Below are 18,174 nucleotides of genomic sequence, written 5' to 3'. Positions count from 1 at the left end.
ATACCATCCCTACTTCGGATTCTTCTCTCTTATGGTGGCCATTACCATACTTCTTAGGTGCGCTAGCTGAAGACTCACCCTTTTCAAGAACAATGATACCCTCTCTGACAGGCTCCTCTAGACGAGTTCCCATCGTAACCATGTCGGAGAAATTATTTGAAGCAGAGACTATCATTCTTTCAACATATTCCTTCTTCAAAGTTTTCAGGAATGTCTATGTCAATTCTTCCTCATCAAGCCGAGGAGAAACACGGGCAGCTGCCCCTCTCCATCTCTGAGCATATTCACGGAAAGTTTCATCTGACTTCTGAGACAAAGACTTAAGAGAATCCCTATTCGGCTTCAAGCGGGTATTAAACTCATAGTGATTTTCAAAAGCAGCAGCAAGTTCCTCAAAAGTATGGATATTGTCTTTGCTCAAACCAGTGTACCAGTCTGCCGCATCTTCCATCAAACTATCCTGAAAGCAGTGAATCATCAGTGCATCATTATCTGCGTAGTTAGCCATCTTTCGGACGTACCGAATGACATGGCTATGTGGACAAGAAGTTCCATTGTATTTGTCAAAATCTGGCACTTTGAATTTCTTAGGAACCTCAAATCGGGACACCAGGCATAGATCACGAGCCTTAGCAGAAACACCATTCCCACGGCTAGCCTTGACCTCACGGAGTTCTCCAGCCAACTCTCTTAATTGTCTTCTCATAGCTTCCATTATAGGGTCTTGTCCACGCGGAGTATCAACATCAATTACCTGTTGCACAGTGTGTACAACAGGGTCGGTAACAACAGTAGTCACTTGAGGCATAGAAGTAGGTGTAGAAGCAAAAGTTGTCACAGGAATCTGTCCTTGATTGCCAATACCAGAAATACCAGCCGCAGTATTAGGAGCATAGAAAGCTAGGAGTCCATAAGGGTGTCCATTAGGCATAACAAACCGAGCATCAGACATCACAGTAGATAGTGGGATAGATGGAATCACTTCAGTAGAAGCTAGGACAGATGTGGCTGGTTGTTCTTGTGCAGCCATCATAGTGGACATAGCGTCATGAGCCTTAGCCAAGTCTTCTTTCATAGCAGCCAATTCGGCACGGAGCTGTGCATTTTCTTCTTCAAAGTTAGCCATGTTTCTTCTCTTGTAAAATCTTGTTTGATGAACTCTATCTGGTTGATAAACTTTACGAGCATGAGCCACTTTTCAGACTGCAGCAGAAAAAACCAGGAGGCAATGAGCACAAGAGAAGTTTTTGTGACCAGTGAATGCATATGATGCATGAGATGTGTTAATGCATATGCAAAAAGACTCTTTTTGTGTTATCGAAGGGTTTTAGACAAATTAGAAACTTGTAAATATTACTAAATAATCAAAACTAGACAAAATAATCAAGCATCATAGAGTCTTACAAGATAATTCCCTTTGAAATACTAAGCTAAGGGATAGACTTTGAAAATGTAAAACAACATAAACAACTGGAAATAACAACAGGAAATAGAAATCCTCAAGCATAGGAAGTGGAAGTATCTTCCTCAGACTCAGACTCATAACTGCAGTATCGAGCATAGAAGTTACGGGCACCCCTATCCCTCTTGGAGTCCCTCATAAGCATCCTATCCTTTTCTTCAATTTCTTTCCTAGCTTTAGCCAACTCTTTCTTCAGTGTCAACACCTCATGAGTCTTCTACTCATCTTTTCCATCCAAAGTCATAATCAAGTTCTCAGCCTCATAGCACCTAGTCCTCCATTGATGCTTCTCCCGACTCTCCATAGCTAGATGCTCCTGATACTTCTCCTGAGTAGGTGGTAGTAGAGGCAGATGCATGGTAGGCATAGATTTAGACACATACCTCATAGCGGGGTAAGGCATACCAATCTCCTCAGCTTGGTTTATCACCCACTGTGTATAGGCCTCATGAGCAACATCGGACCTTAAACCCATATGCTTCACCTCTTTCTTTCGAAGCTTAGACCAAGCTTCCATGAAGTCTTCTCTTATTCCCGTGGGAGCATTGGAGTAGTGGAAGAAGTAAGGAGATGTAGCAAGATTGATGGGCTTATCTTTCACCGGGAAACCAAACTGCCGCAAGGCGAGCTCCGGGTTATAGTTGATTCCACCCCTGGTACCAAGAAGAGGTACATTAAGAAACTTCCCACCACCGAAAATGATTTCCTCTGACTCTAGAAGCTGGAGTGAGCCAAACCACGTCATTAGGAGTGAGAGCCATGATCCTCTGTGAAATAGACCAATTCTCTGGATTATCATGGAAAGACTTCGGAAGGTGCGAAATAAACCACCTATAGAGGAGAGGCACACAACAAAGAATGTATCCACGACCCTTGCCGGATCAATCGTGAATAGCATGGTATGTGTCAGCTAGCAAAGTAGGAACCGGATTCTTGGAGTGGAAGATCATAATAGCATTCATATCCACGAAGTCATCAAGATTTGGAAAGAGAATAAGCCCATAGATGAGAAGTGCGAGAATACCCTCAAGAGTGTCCTGACAAGTAGTTTCAAGATTGGCTTTCTCAAGTAGATACTTCGAAGTGAACCCTCGGATGTGAGCCTTAGTGACAAGATTCTTGGAGACATCGGTGGTCTTGAGATAGAGATCTTTAGCAATAACCAGTGGAGTAGGAGGATTCTCAACTCCCGCAAAAGGTGTCTCTTTGGCTATGGGTAAGCCGGTCAAGGAAGAATAAGCCTCTAGGGTAGGCATCAATTGAAAGTCGGGAAAAGTAAAGCACCGATACTCCCGATCATAGAATTGCACTAGAGTGTGCACAAGCTTCTCATCCACATTAGTCTGGAGAATAGTAAGTAAAGCCCCGTAACGGTGTCGGAAACCAGTCGGATCCTCGATCTTGAGTGCCAAATCTCTTAAACTAGCCAAATCCACTTCCTTGAACTTGTAGGACTTAGTCTTCCCCATTCCTACAATGTTTACAAATTCAATTTGTCTAAGCCCTTCGATAAAATGCATGGAAAAAATTTATGCATGTATGCATGTATGCATGATTATGTTCAAGTACGGAGAAAACATGGTGGGTTGAAATTCAAAGTCAAGGAGTCATGGGTGGACACGGTGTCCGGTGAATCTAGGGCTTTAGGAGATAGTAACCGGGTTCTAAAAAGGTTCCCAAGTTGCAACCTCTCCGACGTATATCACGGTGTCACGAGACAACACTCGCTCCATGATTATCCGTAAGAAGGTCTAACTTGAGTGTAGCATCGCGTGACGACTAAAATTCGAGACAACACTCGATTTAGCCTCCGCACTACATCCTAGAAAATGGCCATGGATGGGTTTGGTTATCTACGGTTCATAGCGTCATAGAACAATTAGAAGTAAAGTGCCTAAACGCGACAACACGCGCCGACAACATCACCCCCAAAATGCCTTAGCTATGTGGGATTGATCGCATAATCCAAAACACGAGGCAACCCCCGGAATGAATTGTCGATTATATCCCCCCTAAATCCTAAGTTCACTCAGCCCGGGTGTAGGACTTTTGATATTCTCACCCCACACGTTTGCAAGAAATTAAACATTTATTCACATAGGAAAACAAGTAAAAGAAACAAGTAAAAACAAAGCGCAAGCGTGGAAATAAAGACTAGGCGTAACTCTCGAATCTCCCCAGTGAAGTCGCCAGCTGTTTTATCTTGGTTTTCGGGTGTCAAACATTGATTACGTTTGAACCTTTTTAACCTTTGATATCTCATTTTTTCTTGGGAAGGGAAAAAATAAGCAAAACCCTTGAGAATCGAGGTCCGGGAGTTGTTTTCGCTACGGGAAGGTGTTAGGCACCCATAACGACTATAGTATCCTATAGGAACTGTCCTTACTTTCTACGCGCGCGCTTTATTTTTAAATGCTATTTGAAAAGTGTTTATTTAAGCCTAAGAGTTTACTAGGTGAAGAATTGGAGGGAGAAGAAGATGTTTGAATTTTTATTTTATTTGAATTGAAGGAATTTTGATTCCTTGCCTACGTACCCTTTTAAGGGATCAAATCCACCGTAGTTCTCTTCCAAAAGATGTTTTTGTTTTTTTGTTGGTTGATTTTAAGTTTGAAAATGGGATTTTGAAGAATGGAGATTGAGAGGCTTCATGAGCATTGAGATTTAAGAAAAAGTGGGGTTTGATTAGTGATTTTGGGAAAAAAAAGTCAAGTATGATTAATTTTCATTGAAATTTGATTAAGAAAATAAAAGGGAAAATACAATGGGATTTTGATCCCAAGGTTTATTTAGAAAATGATTTGAGTGATATTGTTCATATTTATTTGGAAAATGATTTTTTCTAAGTGTAAATCCTAGGCATTCATCTAAAGCATTCAATCCTAAACATACATCTATACATGCATAACCTAACCATACATCTAGAAATATCTATCTGATGTGTGTGCATGTGTCGGTGCTTGTGTCGGTGTACATCATTAGAGTCCATAGTCCTTTACATCATGCCCTAATTTACATTCTATGGTCTTGCAAGAATTTAAAATTGCATGAAGTAAAATACAAAATTCCTAAGTCTTTACATTCTAACTCTTAGTAAAATTTAAAGTGCAAGAAATAAGATGAAGGAGGAGATGAAGTATGGAATGCTCATGATGTATGAAACAGGAAATGAAATGGTTAGTAGGACAAGGTATAATGGCATGAAAATTATAAGCAAAAGGAAAATTAAGCTAAGTAGCAAAAACTTGCAAAAAAGGTGATTGAACTCTTAGCAAAATATGCCTAAAAAATCATCATGATAACAAGACAAGTGTGTGATTTATAATTCCCATATCATGACAATATTCAAAGATTTTTATCACAATCAACAATATGAGAATTATGAGAATACATCCAAATCAAGAATCATGATACATTTTAGGCATATTTGGCATCTAATTTCACAAACAAATATTCACATGACTTGTAAAACAAGAAACTAATTACACATATTCACATGCAGCAAGAAACACATACAAACAGTGACAAATCCATCACAAATTCTCCCATCACAAGTCTCAAACATATCTCAACACATTGGGAACAAAATTATGCACATTTTCACCAATTTTTCAATATGAAATCCAAGCATTAAACAAAAAATGTATCAATATTTTTTATAGGCTTTCTTAGTGTAAAATCAACATAAAAATATCACAAAAATACCAAGAGATCTTTGTAAATTTTTAGGGGATTTTCTAAAAAAACATTTTAGGCATGCAGGGGTGTAACTAACAATTAACAGTGTAGAAATAGCAAAAAAAACCACTAAAACGAATGCAGCAAGAAATCCAGGCCCAAACCCAAAGCTGATGGTGGATCTTGGAGATCTTGGACTATCCAGGTGCTTTGCAACCACTGGATTGAACGGGATCCATCTAAACCCTAGATCCTAAGGCTCACAGCACGCGGCACACAGCAAGCATAAACATGCACACACAAACTCAACATCTCGTACGTACACGTCACCTAGGGGTAGATCTAACGGTTAAGATCAATAGGAACACAATAAGAATAGCGCACGCGCGCGCGTGGGATCAGGAGGCATATATAAGCAAAACGCTGGCAGGAACAACACAAAACCAAAAAACACTTCTCTCTCTAACATACCTCTAGAGAGAGAAGCTCTGAAAGCTCAGTCGTCTTCTCCGACGAGAAAGGAACTCCGGCGACGGAGAAATTTTTCAGTTCCGATTCAAATTTTTTTTACAGTTTTCGAACTCCTTTCTTGCGTAGAACACGAATCTGGCTTCAGATTTCACATGAAAGTACTACATCTCCCTAGATCTAACAAAACTAATTTGAACAAAACTTTCAAGTGAACCAAGGAAGAGGACGAAGGGATTACCGCAGTTGGATTCGGAGGTGAAGAGGAAACAAACGGAGGAAACTTCAAGGATCTTGAATTCTTTGAACCACGAACCGGAAATAAACCGGTTCTTTTCTCCTACGTGTCTCTAGCTTCACTTCTTCTTCGTTTCTTCGTGTTCCTCGCTTCTGCAAATTTTCTACGCCTTGTGGTTTGATTGTGAATCTGAGAAAGGATTCGATTATGGCGTTTTCGGTATGAACACGAATCTGAAGTTGTTGTTCGTTGCGGGATTTAGTGACGAAATCGACTTGAATTCTGGACTGTGACGAATTTGTGTGATTAGCTTGAATATTGATGGTGATGGGTGGATTTGGTGAGGGATGATTCGGGTAATTGATTGTGGTTCTTGGTGGAGAAGATGAACAATCTTTGAAGATTGTTCAAGTTCTTCTGGAAAAAACGGTTAGATCTCTTTTCTGTGGAGAGAGAAACTGGTAAACTGTTTGTGCAGTATGGTTGTGATGTGGCACTGACTGAATGGACCTTGTGATGATTTGGCCTTTTATAGGCTGACACCTGTGCACTCTGGACCAATAAGGCATTGCCACGTGGACACAAGCCTGTAAGAAACTTCTGGACCAATCTGCAAATTATAAAAACTAAAGGACTAATCTGCAAATAACAAAACTAAAGGACTTAATGTGCAAAAATAGCAAAAGGACAAAATGAAAATTAAAAATAAAACTGAATTAAAATTGGTAAATGGAAAATAACGTAAAGTGAAACGATTAAAAATAACAAAACGAACAAAAATGAACCAACTACTTAAATGAGGTACTTCAAAGTAACCTCTCTTTGCCAAAATTTCGTGTGAAATGACCAAAATGCCCCTAGGGACTAAAACGACTCAAATGCAATTTTAAAATGATTTTTTAACAAGGAATTTAAGCAAAAGTTTATACAAGCATATTGAAAAGACTCAGAGACAACTTTTAGAAATTAAGCAGAGTTTTAACACATGAAAAGACTAAAGTGCCCCTAAGGGCCAAACTGACTCCAAATGACTCAGATGTAATTTTAAAATGATTTTTAACAAGGAATTTAAGCAAAAATTTATACAAGCACATTGAAAAGACCCAGAGACAATTTTAAGAGACTTAAACAGAGCTTTGACACTGGAAATGACTAAAATGCCCCTAGGGGCTAAACTGACTCGAAGTGACTTCAAATGTAATTTTTGCAATGGATTTTGACATGAGATTGAAACAAGGACTTATTCAAACCAATTGAAAAGACTCAAACAATTTTTTAAGGACTAAAAGGAGTTTGGATACAGGAAATGACTAAAATACCCTTTTTCATGAATTTCGCAAACAATATTGAAATAAGATGCAGAGAAAGATGTAATTAATCAGAGACAATTTCAAATGACTTGAAATGTAAGAAAAGATAGACAAAAACACAATTGGAAAGATTTTTGAAACCAAATCGAGAGATAAAGCAGAGTAAAATGTCAGTGTAAACAATAGCAAATTGGCAATTCTTCAAAAGTAATAGACATATATCAAAGATGAAAGAAAATTTGAACAAGTATTTTTAGGTCCAAAATTAGGGTATAACAAACATAAGCAAAGCTCAAGCTTCCACTTCACCAAACCATAAACCCTAAGCTTGAATATCTTCTAAAAAGGAGAGGAAGAGAAAACAAGCTTAATCTAAGTTACTAACCTCTTGTAGAATCATAGGGAAACCAAAACTTGAATCATGAACCTTGAGGAAGAAGATTTGATGACATGATGAGGTGAGGAGAGAAGAGAGATCGATGGAGAAGAGGAGTGGAAGAGAGAAAATGCCTTTTCCAACTTTTGGAAAGAGAAGAATAAAGGAATAATGGGATATTCTTTGGTCCCAATCCAATAAATATCCTTTCACGCGCAATTACCAAATTGCCCTTGCTTTAAGCGTGTTAAATACGACACCGATACTTTTCCCGTGTTATGCTAACATGTCATAAAATATTGACTATTAACCACTTTCCATGAATTATTTTCTCTGGCACGATTGACGGGTAATATTCTGATACTAGCAGGCGGGATATTACAGTTGTATTCAAATTAAATTAGAAAATTTATCTATGACTCTAAGAACCAAGCTCTGTTTTCCTTGTGTTATACAAATACTTGTAATTTAAAATTTACATATATCAGTATTTGTTAAAGAACTATAGTAAAGGCTAAAGAGCTAAGTATTCATGATCAAATACAAACTTTAAGTATTGTTGTTATTATATATGTTGATAAATTTGACAAGTACACCAAATATTTCCAATTAAAAATAAAAAAGTTGTAAGTTATCGTCTCCACATAGATTGTTGTTTTCAACTCGGTAATTTGCTAAACTTATGATAAAAGAAATAAATTGGGGAGCTTTTACAAGATTGGTTGTTTGCGAATAAAAAATAACGGTCTGAAATAGATGTTGAAACAAAAATCTTTTTGATGAATGTTTTAATGATAACAAACCTTATGGAATAAACACTAAGTTTTATGAATGGTGATCTACTGATGTTTGCACTTGAGTCTTTTCACAGACGTAGAAAAGTAGTAATACTAAACCAGTAGCATCGCAAACTCAAAAGAAGTTATAACTATTGTTTGAATCAAATGAGTGTTGATTGAAGATTCAACAAGAACATGAATTTGATGATCAATTGACTCGTCCTCGTCACCCTTGGTTTTTAGCAAAGAGCTTCTAAAAGAGTTTAAGGAAAAGGCACAAAAGTTTCATTCAAGACAATGATTGAATGTACCTTCAGGATTACATGCATGCCTAAACTAAAACATCTCAAAGATACTCAATGGACAAGATAAATTGTGTGCGATCACCAAGTGGAATTATGTGATAAATTGCATCATCAACAAAATAATTCAAGGTTAATTAACCGAGAATGTATCGTCATCTCAAATAGAAGGAAACATTATCAACTCTAATGAAAGAAGGTTCTCATGATGAGGATGCATATTACACTCGAAATTATTCTCATCATTTCATCAAAATGATTAGAATCAACTTTGAAGAAAAACCAATTCATGAATGAATTATTTATTAAGTCATTTATTAATGATATTGATTGGAGAAATATCAAAGAAGAAAATTCATGATCATATGCCTGGAGATTCTATCATAAAAGACTTATGATGGTATAAGAATCTTCCATCAATATTCAAGATATGATTTGGAGAATAGAAATCAATCAAAAGAATTTTAACTTTGAAAATGGTTTCTCATGTTCCTACAAATATTATTCTGGTCATACAAAGTGAAGAAAACATCCTCATTTAATGTTTTAAAAGATAACAAAAATATTACAATTATTATTTTGTTATCCACTAATGTGTTTTTTGAGAATGTTTCAGCGAGAATGTTCTAGAGAACGTTCTAGTCACTGTTACGAGAACATTCTGGTTTCACAAAGAAAATAAATTATTTACATCAAAAGACATATCAAGGCATTATTGCACATGGACCATGAAAATAAAATCAGCAAAAAGGCCTTCATTATTTTTAGTTCATTAAAGAACATGTCTCCAAAGTTACTACCATATGACATCATCAAAGACATCATCTTATGACATCATGTAATGACATCAAGATTACATCATCATAAGTGGTCTCCAAGCTTCTACAATAAAGAGAACAACTCTCTACAGCTTGCAATCACGTCGAACTTCCTCTTTGTGCTACCTGGAAATTCTAGAACATTCTGGAGAACGTTCTGCAAGTGCAATTTTCATGCTTTCTCTCCAAGTATCATGTGGAGCCTATTTTTTTAGTTTGAAATGAGTTTCAACAACTCTTTTTTGGCTTGGTCTCCAAGGCTTACACTATAAATAGAGGAAGGCTATGAAGGTTTATTGCAAGAGTTTTGATAAACAAAAGCTTTGATATCTCTCTCTCTCAAAGCTAAAGAAATCAATCTCTTCATCAATCTTTCAACAAACACAAAGCAAACTCCAAAATCTTTCACTATATTTTATCTTTATCTCATTTAATTGAGAACATCGTTTTGAGTTTGTGTTTGTAAAATATCTCTTTTGTTTGAGATATCATTTAAAATCTCTTTTGTTTGAGATTCCATTTTCTACCAAAATCCATCATCATACAAAGTGTAAACTAGATCTCAAGTCTATTGGGCTTAATAGTTTGAGATAGAAGAGTTCCAACCTTTCTTGTGCGAAAGCAAAGAATTGTAGAAGCCTGCTGAGGTTAATAATACAGGTGTTTCGGACTGATCTGGTGTGATCAAGACCTTATAGTGTTAGTTAGAAGTTTCTACTAGCTTAATACTATAGTGGATAATCTCACACGAAGTGTGGGGACTGGAAGCAGCCGGGTTTGGTGAACCAGGATAATTCTCCAGTGTTATTCTTCTTCTCTTTCTTTGTATTTAAAGCTACATAATATACACACATTATCACACTCATATTAATATTTATTAATCTCCAAAATATTCTGGTCCTAATTAATCACAGCCGAATTAATCCAGAGTTCTCTGGTCCCAAATTAATCATTAATATTGTTGTATTATTTTATTCAATATTAATTGCCTCCAGAACATTCTGGTCCAAGATAAAACAACTGCATAAATATTTAACTAAAGTTTAAATGCAGCTTATAATATTGTTTTATCATCCCGTCTTATATTAATCATTCTCCAGAACATTATGGTCTGTGTTAAAATAACTTTATATATTTTAACTTAATATTATTTTATCATGTCTTATATTAATCATTATCCAGAACATTCTGGTCCGTGTTAAAATAACTTAATATTTTAAGTTAATATTATTTTATCATTCTGCTTTTATATTAATGATTCTCCAAAACATTCTGGTGCTTGATAAAATAATTTTCACATTTTAGCTTAATATCACTTTTCTCATTCTGCTTATATAATCATTCTCCAGAACATTCTGGTCCTTGTTAAAACAAATTAAAACAATTAAGCTTTAATTCATCCAGAACATTTTGGTCCTTGTCAAAACTATTAAATCATTTAAGGTTTATTTAATCAAGAACATTTTGATCGTGTATAAATTAAGTGTTATATATCTAATACTCTAATCTTGTTAGACTAACATTTACCAAGAACCTTCTTGAGTATATGTATGTATATATATATATATATGTCATACCCCAATTTTTGACCTAAGGTCCCACATTCATGCGCCGTTTGACCCTGATTAGTCTCTGACTTTTTAGTGAAAAATTTGGCAGAGAGGTATTTTAAAATATCTCATGTTTGGTTTCAAGTCAGGCCCTCTTCTCTCTTTATATTTTTATATTTTTAGTTTTCTTTAGTTTTTTATTATTTGTTATTTACTCTTTAATTTCTATCTTTTACTTAATTTTATAAATTTAATTTTTATTTCTAATTTTTATTTTATCTTTTAATTAGTCATTTTTCATATTTTAATTTGGTCACTTTTATTTTATTGTCCAAGTCAAAAAAAAAAAACAAAGTGTCAATAGGTCTAAAAATAAAATGTCCAAGGTCCAAAAAAAATTTTCAAGTCAAGTGTCAACTTTAACATTCCTCTTTTAAAATTCACCATTAAACACCATTCAAATCACCATCAAAATCCATTAAACCATTTTTCCATTTTCGTCAACCTCCTCACCTATAAATATAGCTCTCATTCCGCACAATTTCACACACCAAAAGTTCTCCTGAGTTGTCAAAGAACTTTTCTCTCTTCTCCCTCATTTAGCTTGTGTTGACGAGCTATTCTTTTCTTCTCCCTCTTTTTTCTGTCCCTTCAGAATAAGTCCCTTTCGGAATAAGTCTCTTCGGAATTTTGTGCCTTCGGTAATTTTTGTCCCTTCGGTTGTCCCTTTCTTTTATTTTCTTGCATTTTATTTCTTTTTAGCATTTTATTTTATTTTTATTTAGCATTTTAATTATTGTCATTTATTTTCCAGCATTTAGAATGTATTTAGGTGCAATGTAAATATAAATGAGAAAAGTAAGTGTGTGTGTGTGTGTGTGTGTCTTTTATTTCTTTACCGCTTTATATATATCAAAAAAATACAAAAAATTAGATTAGGGAGTTTGTGGTGATCCAACGTCACTACAAAAATCCACGCGCTTTTAATTTTATTGCTCCGTTAGTTTAATTTTCATTTAATATTCAAAAACAACAAAAACATTCAAATAATCAAAATCACAAAAAAAAATATTTTCATAATAAACCTTGATTTCTCAATCAAGTGAGCGTTCTTTTTATTTTCTTTCTTAATCAAATATCAAATCATTTTTAATCATACTTTAAGTCTATTTTCTTTCAATATAAAAAAACACAAACAAATTCTTTTTGCCACTTGGCTTTTCTCTTTAAAACTTTTTTTAAAACAAATAAAAAACACACAACCAATCAAACGTCATTTTTTAACCCCGAACTACGAGGTTTTGATCCCTCACGGGTACGTAGGCAGAGGACACTCGTCCTTCCAAATCAATAAAATGTAGATAATTAGGTCTTCCTTTTTTTAATCATTTCAAAGTTTCATTTTTTTTAAAAAAAGCAAGCAAGTTTATGAAGGTGAGAAAAACACAAGAAGGGGGGGTTGAATTGTGTTTTGAAAAATTCTTCGTGTCTCCTAAAACATGAACACACTGATCGGAAGCTAAGTGAGACAGCTTCTGAAGTGATAATCAGAATCTAAATACAGCGGAATAAAACAGAGAGAGAGAAGAAGAACGACACAAAGCAATTATACTGGTTCCTTCCACAATCCAGAAGTAGTCCAGTCCCCCTTGCACTTCCAAGGAGATTTCACTAAGAGTAATATCTGATTACAATTGCTCAAGCACACAAGCAAGAGACTTCCTTTGCTCAAGTACACAAGCTAGAGACTTCCTTTGCTCAAGAACACAATCAAGAGACTTCCTGCTCAAGCACAACTGCAAGAGACTTCCTAACTAAGCAAAATTACATAGAAAATTGTTTAGGTTGAACACTTGATATACAATCAGAAGTGCTCACAATACAAATCAGATACAGACTCAATGGACTTAAGAATTTCTAAGAAATGACTTTGTGACACAGAAATTCTAAGTGAATGCAGAACAATTTCAGCAGAGATTTGGCACTTGTAAAAATATTGAGAGTCTGTTGTTCAGCATTACCAAATCTCTAGGTCTTCACTACTTTATATAGAGGTGTGAAAGAGACGTTGTGAAATTGCCAGCACACCAAAGAGTCGTTGTTGAAGCTTGATCTTTCACCTTTGATCTTTTGCCTGATTTGGTTGTTGTCCTATGAAGAACAAATTTGAAATCCATTCCTTATCCAAAGGAACATCTATGTAGGCGAAGCCGTATTCTGGAGCTGTTTTCTTGTCTTGTAGCGTGGACACAAAACAGAGTAGTGGAGAACGTGGTTGTACAATTCGTACAAATGTCAACGCTTTCGTCCAAATTGCAAGCACATGCCTTCAAACACCTTTGAAATGACCGTTGCAAAATTCCACTAATCCTTTGTTGCGTTTTCGAATTCAATAGACAACTTTTGCAGTGATAATTCTTCAATTCTTGAATCTTTGCAAATCCAGTTGATATTCAGCTTCTGGTGAAATAGCTTCTGATGAGGCAGCTTCTGCAGCTTCTGATGATGCAGCTTCTGATGATACAGCTTCTGATGATACGACTTCTGGACCTCTTGTCTTCAGGAGCACTATTCTTCAGGAGCACTATTCTTACTTCAGAAGCGACTAAACTTTAGGAGCGCTTTTTCTCTTCAGTAGCACGTTGCCTTCAGGAGCGTCCAAGCTTCAAATTTTGTTGTTTCATTTGCTCTTTATTTGCTCATTCAGAACCAATAAATGATGTAACTTTTTAATTATGGTCCTGTACACTTGAACAAATATTAGCTAGTCCAATTTACAATTTTTAATACCTTGTTATCATCAAAACTCTTTAAAGTTCATTGTTAAACACATTTTTTTCCAACAATCTCCCCCTTTTTGATGATGACAAACAATAGTATTTAAAATTGATCAATTGTTGTTAATCTAATTAACAAGTTGACTTTGGGGTTCTGAGGTTTGTAAGCTCAGAATCTGAGGTTTGTAAGCTCAAACTCCCCCTGAGTCTGATAGTCTTTAAGGTGAGGTTTGTAAGCTCCCCCTAAGTTCTATCCAGGTTAATTAAATTCATTTTAGCGCGTAAAAAAATATCAGAGCAAAATTGAAAGAATTAACTTGTAGATAAGAAGAATGGTTCAATTAATTTTATTTGAAATTTGATACTCCTTCTTTCGTTCATAGCTTATACCCTTAAGGTAAAAAAAAATGATAGAAGTTTTTCAAAAGAATTTTCAAATATCATTAATGGGGCCCAGAGCCTTTAAATACTTGTCACATATACTCCCCCTTTTGTCATTATCAAAAAAAATTGAAAAAAAAAAGCATAAAAGACAAAAAGATTTGAGAAAAACTCAAACATGAAGAGAGTATAATAGGAAAATAACTAAGTCAATCAGAGCAATGTATATGAACAAGAATATCCAGGCATAAATCAGAAGCAGCTAAGCAGTCAGAACCATTAAGCATTCAGAAGCATAGAGAAATAAAACAAGATGGTTTCATAAGCAAGGACTAAGAATTTAAAACAAACAACAAACAAAAGATAACACTAAGGTGTGCAACTAAGGGTTGGTTTGTTGTTGTTTCTTCATCTTCTCCATTTCTTCAATTTTCTTCTGCAACTGTTCTTCAAGAAATTGTTGCCTTTGGAGAAGAGCCTGTTCCCTTTCTCTAGCCTCTTGCTGCTGCTGTGCCATCTGTTTCTTCAGAAGCTTACACAACCTTGCTTCTCTGGTCAAGTAGTCCATTTCTAAGAAGAAGGGCTGGTTTTCCAGGAGCAGTGTAGGATTTCTAACTCTGAGACTCTGATTCAGATTTTCCATAAGCCTTCTGACTGAAGCTTGCTTGACTCTGATGCACTTAGCCTTTATGTCTTCAATAAGCTCAGCTGCCCGGTTCTGAAGTGATGCCCAGGAATCTTCATATGCACTGGTGAGATCAATTGACCTTCTTTGATCCACCAGATTATGCATTTGACTTAGGATTGTGAGAAGCTCAGCGTTAATATATCCAGATTCCAGGATGTTTGTGGGTGGTTGTTCAAGGGTTTCAAGATCAGAATCATTGTGAGTAAGGTCCTGAACATGGTTAGGAACTGGAATGGTAATGTGTGTTTGTGTGGTTGAAGATGAAGGCTGGTCAGAAGCAATGTGTGCGGTAGAGGTTAGGTCTTGGACATTGACTTGAGAGTTGTCAATATCCATGGGAGTTGGTTGGGGTCCAATGTGCTCTGGTTGGGTTTCAGTTTCAGTTGGTGGTTGCTGTGGTGAAGTTGATGGTTGATTGTTGAATTGGAGGTCAATGGTTACTATTGGTGATTTTGGGGTTGTTGTGGATTTGTGTGGTTCAGGTGTTTGTTGATGGAGGCTTTCTGAAACAACATTTTCAGAAGCAGCTGCTTCTGGAGTTGTTTCAGAGGCTTTTTCTGAGTGTGGTTCAACATCTTCTGGTACAATCATGTTGAGGGGTTGAATGTTAAGGGGTTGAGGATGATGGCGAAGGATACTATCAATGACTTTATCTCTTCTCTCAGCCATTTCTTCTATCTTTTCATTGATAATATGACCCACTGGCTCATAAGTGCTTGTCTGAGAGGGTTTTGTGTTGGTCTTGGTTGATGTTGGATGGCTTTTTACTGGTTTTCGAAAAAGAAGTCCTATGGGTATATCATCATCAGAATCAGAAGATGATGATAATGGGGTTTCTAAGGAAGTTAAAGGAGAGTCACTGGATATCTCATGTATTACCGGTTCTGAATGTTTAGCTGTTCTCTTTTGATTATCTTCAGCAGTATCAGGTATGTTAAGAAGTTGTGAAGCCTCTGTCATAACCATCTCTTGAAGATCAGAAGCAATCTCTAAAGCTTTTCCAATAGCTTCAGAAGCAGTAGTAGCAGCTTCTGCTTTCTCAGTAACATGAGGAAAGTCCTTGGTCCTCCTTACTGTTGGCTTCCTCTTCTTCTTTGGTATTGCAGGTTGATCAAGAGCTATACCAACATCCAGGATCAACCTTGAATCCATGTCTTCAATAGTTTCTTCAATTGATGGTACTGAGGAACCACCAATCTTGAGCTTGTCAGAAGCAACTTTTGTTTTCTTAACAGACTTTTCAACCTCCAGGTACTCTTCTACAGTCATCCTTCTCTTTGATTTTCTACCTCTGGCTCGTGGCAGTGCACCACCATACATCTCCTCAGGTACATCTTCCAACCTGATTCTTTCACTGGTTGCCTCAAAGTGCTCCTTGATGTAGTACATCTGCACATCAAGAGGATCCTTCTTGCAGATAGGAGGAAAATCTTTCATGAGATCAGACTTTGCATTGGATTCATTCAAATCAGTTTCAAGCTTGGTGACCTCACTGATTAGCTTCATATTTTTGAGTGTATGAGCATTGATGAACTTCCCAGTCTTAGTGTCAAGTATCTTCTGTGAAGGCTTCAACTCTGCTTAATCTGTCCAAAACTCCTCCTTGATAGAATATTTCTGATAAGAGCCTTCCATAAGGAACCCAGGGTCTGTCCTGCAGCTGACTCTTTTTCAGACATTCTATCAGATACTTGAACATGTATTTTGGCACATTCACCTTTTCCTGTTTGATGAAGTGCTGGAGAAAGACCTTCTGAGCCAAATTTGGTTTCTCACTTCACCACATGGAAGCAAATTCTCATTCTGAATCTTCAGAAGCATCTTCTTATCCATGTTCAAGTCAGCATATTTTCCTTCCTTCGTGGAATTGTATATAACCAAATTAGCTTTTTCTTTCCAAATGCGTTCTTCAGCAGCACTTGAAAGATCAATTCCATAGTATTTTCCAGAAGCTTCTACACCAAGTACAGCTTCTATTTGCCATTCAGCAATCCTTACTGGAATTCCACAGATACTTGACCTGATTTCAACACCAGTAAATGGCTCAAGTCCCATTTCTTCTCTCGTCTTCCCTTCCAGTTCTGGATAAAGCAAAACCAGTTGCCTTTCTTCAGCTATAGATGCTTCTTTGTCGAATACCTTAGCTCTCACCCAGAAGTGCCTAACCATGGCTTCGTATGTTGGTCCATTCAACATTTTGAAGTATGGCAAAAGACCTTGCACTTCGTAGTAGTTTCTGATCCAACACGTATGAAATGCTAGAGATGCAAAATCTACTGGATTTTCTACTTGAACCAACAGTTCCCATTCTTCTAGTTTCATGCTTCTTCCTCTGTAGTCATATTCAGGGACCATCCGTGAAGTAGATACTGAACCTTCTCGTTGCGAACTTGATGATGCCATTTGATGATTGAAGAAGATTTGAAGAAGATGAGGATTTTAGGGTTCTAGGGTTGAGAGAATGCGCTTACTTTGCAAGAGATTTGAAAGCAAATATGTTTGTTGTGAGTGAGTAGTGTGTGAATTGACAAAGTGTTAAAAGTAAAACGATTGCAATTCAAAAGAGACAAACAAATATAACATTAATGACAAAATTGGGGGCGCGTGAAAAGTACTTTCAAAGCTATTAAATCATCATTGCCCTTTTAGTTATACACCAATACATACAGGCCACGTCAGAAGTTCACAGAGTAACTACCAAGTTAGTGGGCCAGAAGTTACTTTTAAAAAGTAACTCCCAACGTTTCCACTAATTCAACTATTCAGAAGCAACAAATCCAGCTTCTGGACTTCAGATGGTGACGTCATTATTATCAGAAGCGAGTTTTCCTCAGAACCTCAATAAAGAGCTTCTGATGGACTACTGCTTCTGAACTGACTTCAGAACCTAAAATCCTATTCAGGAGCAAGCAAGCATTTAATCAGATACAAAGTGCATGTTCAAATTTTTCTTTATAAAATCAAATCTTTCAACAGTTAAAGGCTTAGTAAATATGTCAGCCCATTGATTTTCAGTATCAATGAATTGTATATCTAAAATTCCTTTTTGAACATAATCTCTGATAAAATGGTGTTTGATTTCAATGTGCTTAGCTCTTGAATGCAAAATTGGATTTTTAGACAAACAAATAGCAGCAGTATTATCACAATAAATGGGAATACTGTTAGCAATTATCTGATAATCTTCCAACTGATGTTTCATCCAAAGTAGTTGTGTACAACAACTTGCAGCTGAAATGTATTCTGCTTCTGCTGTAGACATAGCAATAGTTGTTTGTCTTTTGCTAGCCCAGGATATAAGATTATCACCCAGAAATTGACAATTGCCACTGGTTGAGTTTCTTTCA

At 36.3% G+C, this 18,174-nt stretch overlaps 1 pseudogene; it reads right to left on the bottom strand.

Moving 5' to 3' along the window:
• Positions 1 to 1,499: 1,499 nt before the first annotated feature.
• LOC146935948 (uncharacterized) lies at positions 1,500 to 17,149 on the bottom strand (annotated as a pseudogene).
• Positions 17,150 to 18,174: the final 1,025 nt, after the last annotated feature.

This window comes from Medicago sativa, chromosome 3 (assembly GCF_051527215.1).
Source record: "Medicago sativa cultivar Bolivia chromosome 3, Bolivia_mono, whole genome shotgun sequence".
In the NCBI taxonomy this organism is placed as follows: domain Eukaryota; kingdom Viridiplantae; phylum Streptophyta; class Magnoliopsida; order Fabales; family Fabaceae; genus Medicago; species Medicago sativa.
The sequence above is the reverse complement of the archived record's forward strand: the minus strand, read 5'-3'. Positions and strand labels throughout refer to the sequence as shown.